The sequence below is a fragment of the Toxorhynchites rutilus genome, chromosome 2, assembly GCF_029784135.1.
Source record: "Toxorhynchites rutilus septentrionalis strain SRP chromosome 2, ASM2978413v1, whole genome shotgun sequence".
Taxonomy (NCBI): domain Eukaryota; kingdom Metazoa; phylum Arthropoda; class Insecta; order Diptera; family Culicidae; genus Toxorhynchites; species Toxorhynchites rutilus.
This window is the reverse complement of record NC_073745.1, coordinates 63,006,526-63,013,557: the sequence shown is the minus strand read 5'-3', so window position 1 is coordinate 63,013,557 and position 7,032 is coordinate 63,006,526.

Below are 7,032 nucleotides of genomic sequence, written 5' to 3'. Positions count from 1 at the left end.
TGCAATCCAGGGATAACGAAGAAGAGCAAAGTGATATGTCTAGCATGCTTGCCCGTGCAGGAGGGTTGGCTATTCTGGTTGCTTCCCCAGTATTCAAAACTGTCAATTTGAAGTTGTCGCACAGATCATAAATCAAAGTGGCACGGTTGTCATCGTAGAGTGATCCCCATGCTGTTCCATGGGAGTTGAAATCACCTAAGATTAACCGCGGCTCCGACATTGCCTCGATAGTATCAAAGAACTGATGGCGGCCTACCGTAGTTCTGGGAGGGATATATATCGAAGCAATGCAGAGGTCTTTGCCATTGATTTGTGTCTGGCAAGCAACAACTTCAATGCCTGTCATCGATGGGAGAGTGACTCTATAGAAGGAGTGACATTTTTTAATCCCCAATAGTACGCCACCAAACGAGTCATTTCGATTGAGGCGAATAATGTTGAAATCGTGGAAATTCAGCTCATCGGCTGAAGAAAGCCATGTTTCACAGAGAGAAAATACATCACAGTTAGAGCTGTGAACAAAAAATTTAAACTGATCTAGTTTAGGAATGATGCTTCTGCAATTCCACTGTATTACAGTGGTCAAATCCTTGACCTCTTGCCCTGAATCAGGCATCGAGGGAAATGAACGCTGCCAAAAAAACACATTTTTCTTTCAAAAATGTTCTCACAATCGGAAGCAAACATAATACTATGCTTTTAAGAGGGTCGTTTATATTTAAAGCATTTAAAATGTTGTCCACCAGGTCAGAAAGAGCAAGCAAGCCAGATTTTGGCTGTTGCCTCGACCGCGAAAAAGGAGCAGACGTGTTGGGTGCTGCTCCGGGAAGTGCTGAGGACCCCTGGTGCGTAGAAGAACCGCTTAAACCAGGAGGTACTTGCTTCGGTCTATTCTCAGCACGTTCGATTCGAGCTTTCACTTGGGAAATTTCGGTTTTCTTTCTGGGGAGTGATGGAAAAGAAGTAATTTTTCTTTTCCTGATGGCACCCTGCGATGTACCGGAACTTCCTGCATTGGGAGCGTCAGCAACAGGCTCGTCGTTCTGCAGAATGGAGTAGGAATTGTCCTGAGTCGTTGGAACGGGACTCTTAAGCATTTCTGCATAAGTCCGCTTGGAACGTTCTTTTAAGGAACGCTTGATTTTTTCCCCTCGTTGTATGTACACCGGGCATTGAGTAAGATCATGAGGAGTCCCGCCGCAATGAAGACACTTGCGCTCTTTCGGGCAAGGATTCTCATCATGGCTCTCTCCACAATCTGCGCAACGTTTTTTGTTGCAACAATAGGCGGCCGTGTGACCGAGTTGCATACATTTGTTGCATTTCATTACCCGGGGTACAAACAACCGAACAGGTAAACGAAGAGCACCTATTGCAACGTAGTTTGGAAGAGCGGAACCCTCAAATGTCACTCGAAAAGAGTTTGTCCGATTGAGAACTCGTTTGTCATTTTTAAGTGACACAGACTTCAGTCGATCGCATTCAAGAATCTTCACACTTTTAAGTGAGGAATTCTTGAAGCGACCGACACCATCGAGTATCTCTTTTCGAGTCAAACCCTTTTCGTTTATTACACCGTCTATTTCAACGTTGCAACAGGGTACGTATACGCGATACTCGATCGCAAAGAGATCACAGCGCGTTATTTCATTCGCTTGGGTTCTGCTGGAGACGACAACTCGTAATTTGTCTGGCCCCATCCGAGTAATCTCGGTAACTTCGGAAAATTTCTGTGTCAACTCTTTTGAGATGCGAATGACGTTAAGAGGTTTGGATTTTCGTCTAAAGTATACGATAAATGGGCCTTTGGCGCCATCAGGGTATTCTTTTAGACGAAAATCCTGCTTCTCGTCTTTTTCCTCATCTTCAGAGCTTTCTATCTCATAAACAGAATTTTCCTCCTCATCTTCTGTTTCATCTACCTGCTCTTCAGGAGGAGGTTCATTATCTGATATATTCTTTGGCGTGGATGGGGGATCCTCCCCGCCCTCTGCCATATTAATAAAAACGAAGAAGTAAACAACTGTTCGATAAGAACAGAATATAATAATTTCGAAAATATAAATTATTAAAAGAAATTATATTTCTATATTAGTTATTGTTGAAAATTTTATTTATTTCAATTTTTGTTATTATGTGTAATTTGAAAATGAAAAAAGTTCCAATAAAAGTTCAACGGTGATGTAAGAAATGAACACCCCTAATGCCAACGCTTGCCGATATGATAAACACAAAGTTAAACAATGGTATAAATCGAGCACAGAAGCTATACAGAATGATGGAAGAGGTAAGAGGAAAATAAACTTCTACTTGCCCCGCTGCTGTGTAGCGTGTGTGATGATGTGACTTGCTGCCGGATTGTCTCGATAGCGCACCACTTTTTATGAGCTTTACTCGCTCGCAGCGCACCAGATGAAAAAATACACACTAGAAACGGATGTAAAAAAAACACCTGTATCGGATCAAATATAGGTTCGACCGATCTGCTTGCGAGTTGTCGAAGCAATGATCACTATAATACAGAAAAAAAATATCGTTACGGAAAAGTAATTCGACCACCGTTCAAACTGAGGATTTTTTTGTTGAAGAGTGTTCTTCCGACTTGCACAGACCTATTATCGAGCTTGCCGCACAGAATTCATTCAACCCGTACTATTGGTACACATCTTCTTCTTCTTTTCCTTTGTTTACGGAGACCTTAATTCCAACGATTCATTCGTCTCCGTTGGTACACAGGGTTAACAAGTATAGTAACTAACAAATTCGCAAGCAATATTTCGTTGAGACGGCGATGTGCCTATTGAAATGTATGTGCCATCTAAGGAGAAAACGAAGTCAAATTTCCTCACAAAAGGGGAGCTGAATTTGTAAAACCATGCTCTCGAAGCATAGGCATCATGGTGAACCTACCGAAAACCCCTTATCGGTCCCCGTAGCTTAGATCATTGACCTAGGTTCAATGGGACCCCGCTAAGAAACATGTGGTCTATAGTTTTCTATTCGGTCTGTATAAAAAAGAACACATTCAAAAACAAAAATAAGCAAATTGGTAATCACTTAAAGGCCTCGATAACGTGCTATGGTAACATTTTCAGTAGCTAGTTCAATGTTATGCATATGTAATAGTGCAAGTCGAATAATTTTTTTTTGACGAATCATCCGGCTTGCGGAGTCACAAATTCGGAAATTATCTTTTTATTGATGAAAGTTTGTTTTTCCGTCCAGCTCAACTTCCCAATCGGGATTTATAAAGTTGTCTGACCTTTTGGATCAAATCTTCAAGTGTTTTAATGTTTCCGACTCCATCAGAACACTTGTCATCTCAATGCTTCCAGTATTAAAGACAATTTTACAGCAATTGATGCAAACATGGCCCCTCCTTGCAATGATTATCTCTCTTGATGTCTAATTTAGATAGAGAGGTCGGAGATATCACTGTTTTTCAGTGGAATTGTCGTAGTCTTACCCCTAAATTGGATACATTCAAATTTTTAATTCATAACTTCAATTGTGATGTTTTTGCTCTGTCCGAAACTTGGCTTTCTTCGCGAGATGATATCTCTTTCCACGATTTTAATATTATACGCTTGGACCGAGATGATAGATACGGAGGGGTGCTTTTGGGGATCAATAAGTGCCACTCATTTTTTCGAATTGACCTTCCACGTATTGGAGGGATCGAAGCTGTTGCTTGTCATGCAAACATCAGAGGCAAAGACCTCTGTATTGTCAGCTTGTATTGGCCTCCGAGAGCTGCGGTTAGCCGCAAGCAACTTGTTGACATGTGCTCACTTCTTCCTGAGCCACGATTGATCTTGGGAGACTTCAACTCTCATGGAACTGCCTGGGGGGAACAGTACGACGACAATCGTTCATTGTTGATATATGACCTTTGTAACAACTTCAATATGACCATTTTGAATACTGGGGAAACAACACGTGTACCTAAACCTCCTGCTAACCCAAGTGCTCTTGACCTCTCGCTTTGCTCGAATTCACTATCGTTAGATTGCAAGTGGAATGTAATCCAGTACCCCAACGGTAGTGATCACTTGCCAATCAAAATTTCCATCACCATTGGGTCGAATTCTTCTGAATCTATAAACATGGCATATGACCTCACAAGACACATTGACTGGAAAAAATATGCGGACGCGATTACTCTAGCCATCAACTCCAGAGATGGTTTACCTCCATTGGAGGAGTATAACTTCCTTTCTCGTTTGATCTATGACAGCGCGGTTCGCGCTCAAACGAAACCCATCCCAGGTTCCACTATTCGTCGAAGGCCTCCCAATCTATGGTGGGATAGCATATGTTCCAAGCTTTATGTAGAAAAATCGAATGCATTTAAAGCTTTTCGAAAACGTGGAACCCCTGAAAATTTTCAGACGTATTTGGACCTTGAAAATCAATTTAAAAACTTGATCAAAGGGAAAAAACGTGCTTATTGGCGAAATTTCGTGGGAGGTTTGTCACGAGAAACGTCAATGAAAAAATTATGGAAAGTGGCTCGAAACATGAGAAATCGCTCTTCAACGAATGAAAGCGAAGAATATTCACATCGATGGATTTTTAATTTTGCACGGAAGGTTTGTCCTGATTCCGCTCCTGTGCAAAAAATTGTTCGAGATATACCACAAGATAGGTGCGATCTTGATTCCGAGTTTTCGATGGTAGAATTCTCTCTTGCTCTCCTTTCATGTAACAATTCTGCTCCGGGATCGGATAGAATTAAGTTCAACTTGCTGAAAAATCTCCCTGATGTGGCGAAACATCGCTTGTTGAACTTATTCAATCGGTTTCTGGAGCATAATATTGTTCCAGATGATTGGAGACAAGTACGAGTTATAGCTATTCAAAAACCCGGAAAACCCGCGTCCGACTTCAATTCGTACCGCCCAATAGCAATGCTGTCTTGTATACGGAAATTGTTGGAGAAAATGATCTTGTTTCGCCTTGATCGATGGGTTGAAACGAATGGCCTACTCTCAGATACACAATATGGGTTCCGCAGGGGCAAGGGGACGAATGATTGTCTTGCGTTGCTTTCTTCAGAAATTCAAATGGCTTACGCCGAAAAAAAACAAATGGCTTCAGTATTCTTGGACATAAAGGGGGCCTTTGATTCTGTTTCAATAGAGGTTTTGTCAGACAAATTACACTCTCGGGGTTTGCCGCCTCTATTGAATAATATGTTATATAACTTGCTTTGTGAGAAACATTTGAACTTTTCTCACGGAGATTCGGCAGTAAGTCGGGTCTCTTACATGGGCCTCCCCCAGGGCTCATGTTTAAGCCCCCTTTTGTACAACTTCTATGTAAGCGACATCGACAATTGCCTTACACAAAATTGCAGCCTAAGACAACTTGCAGATGATGGAGTGGTGTCTGTCGTAGGATCAAACGAATCCGACCTGCAAGGACCCTTACAAGATACTTTGAACAATTTTTCAACCTGGGCCATTGGGCTAGGGATCGAATTCTCCACGGAGAAAACAGAGATGGTGGTTTTTTCTAGGAAGCATAGACCAGCAAAACCAAAGCTTCAACTTTTGGGTAAACCGATCACTCATGCTATGTCATTCAAGTATCTTGGGGTCTGGTTCGACTCCAAATGTACTTGGGGGGCCCATATTAGGTATCTGAGTAAAAAATGGCACCTGGTGGGGAGCCCATCCCGAAGATCTTATTATGTTGTATCGAACAACTATTCTCTCAGTGATGGAGTATGGCAGTTTCTGTTTTCAATCAGCTGCCAAAACACACCTCATTAAACTCGAGCGAATTCAGTATCTTTGTCTCCGTATTGCGTTGGGATGTATGCCCTCAACGCATACCATGAGTCTCGAGGTTTTGGCAGGCCTACTCCCACTAAAAGATCGCTTCAATTTATTATCTCTTCGGTTCCTCATCCGGTGTAAGGTTATGAATCCATTGGTGATCGGAAATTTTGAGCAATTGATCGAGCTAAATTTTCATTCTGGATTCATGAATTCATATCATGAATTCACCTCTATGCAGGTTGTTCCTTCTTCGTATATTCCCAACCGTGTTTGTTTTCCTGACTACATCAATTCCTCTGTACATTTCGATCTGTTCATGAAGGAGAAAATCCATGAAAATCCAGATTATCTTAGATTGGGGTTCGTTCCTACAATCTTCAATGCAAAGTATGGGCGTATCAATTGTGATAATATATACTTTACTGATGGGTCCTCTATGAATGAGTCCACAGGATTTGGAGTGTTCAACGTATTTTTTAGCACCTCACACAGTCTTCAGAATCCTTGCTCGGTATATATTGCTGAATTGGCAGCGATATACTGGGCGCTGGACAGCGTCGCCTCACGACCTGTTGAACACTATTACATTGTAAAGCCGGGTTCAGACGGTGCGAGCAAGCATACGAGTCGGTCTAGTCAGTTACTGCAGTGCAGCTACTCACACCGTGTGAACACATCATGCCAGTTATTGTCATGTGTGATCCGGCGTGCGAGCTACTTCAAAGTTTTTTGAATTTACTCGCACTCGCATGCTTCAAAACGTCAAAAACAGAATTTAGCGTTCGAATCAGGGATGCCAAATGTAAAGAAATGTCTCTATTTTTAAGATATTTGAAAATATGCGAAGATATTTATAGACTTGAAAATTATTGGAAAAACAAATAAAACCCTCATAGTTTCTTAACGAAATCATTGTTATTCTGTTTTGCACGCTGGCGGGGCACGCTTTCTTTTTGAGATAGTTTTCTGGAGAATGTCTAATATAGAATCATTATCAGGCACAATTTTCATTCAAAATTCACTCACAACTTGCGAAAAAAAGTAAGGTTCTAAGAAACAGAATACATATTCGATTTAAAAAAGTACATTTTCATTCATTATTTTAATTTTTGACGCGTGTGAATAAAATTTTAAAAAGTCTTCTAGACTATCATTTAAAGCATCACATACTTCCGGAATTATCTTAGCTATGGATGCTTTCGAGATTCTAAAAAATATCGACAACAATCTGAACAATATTCCAGAA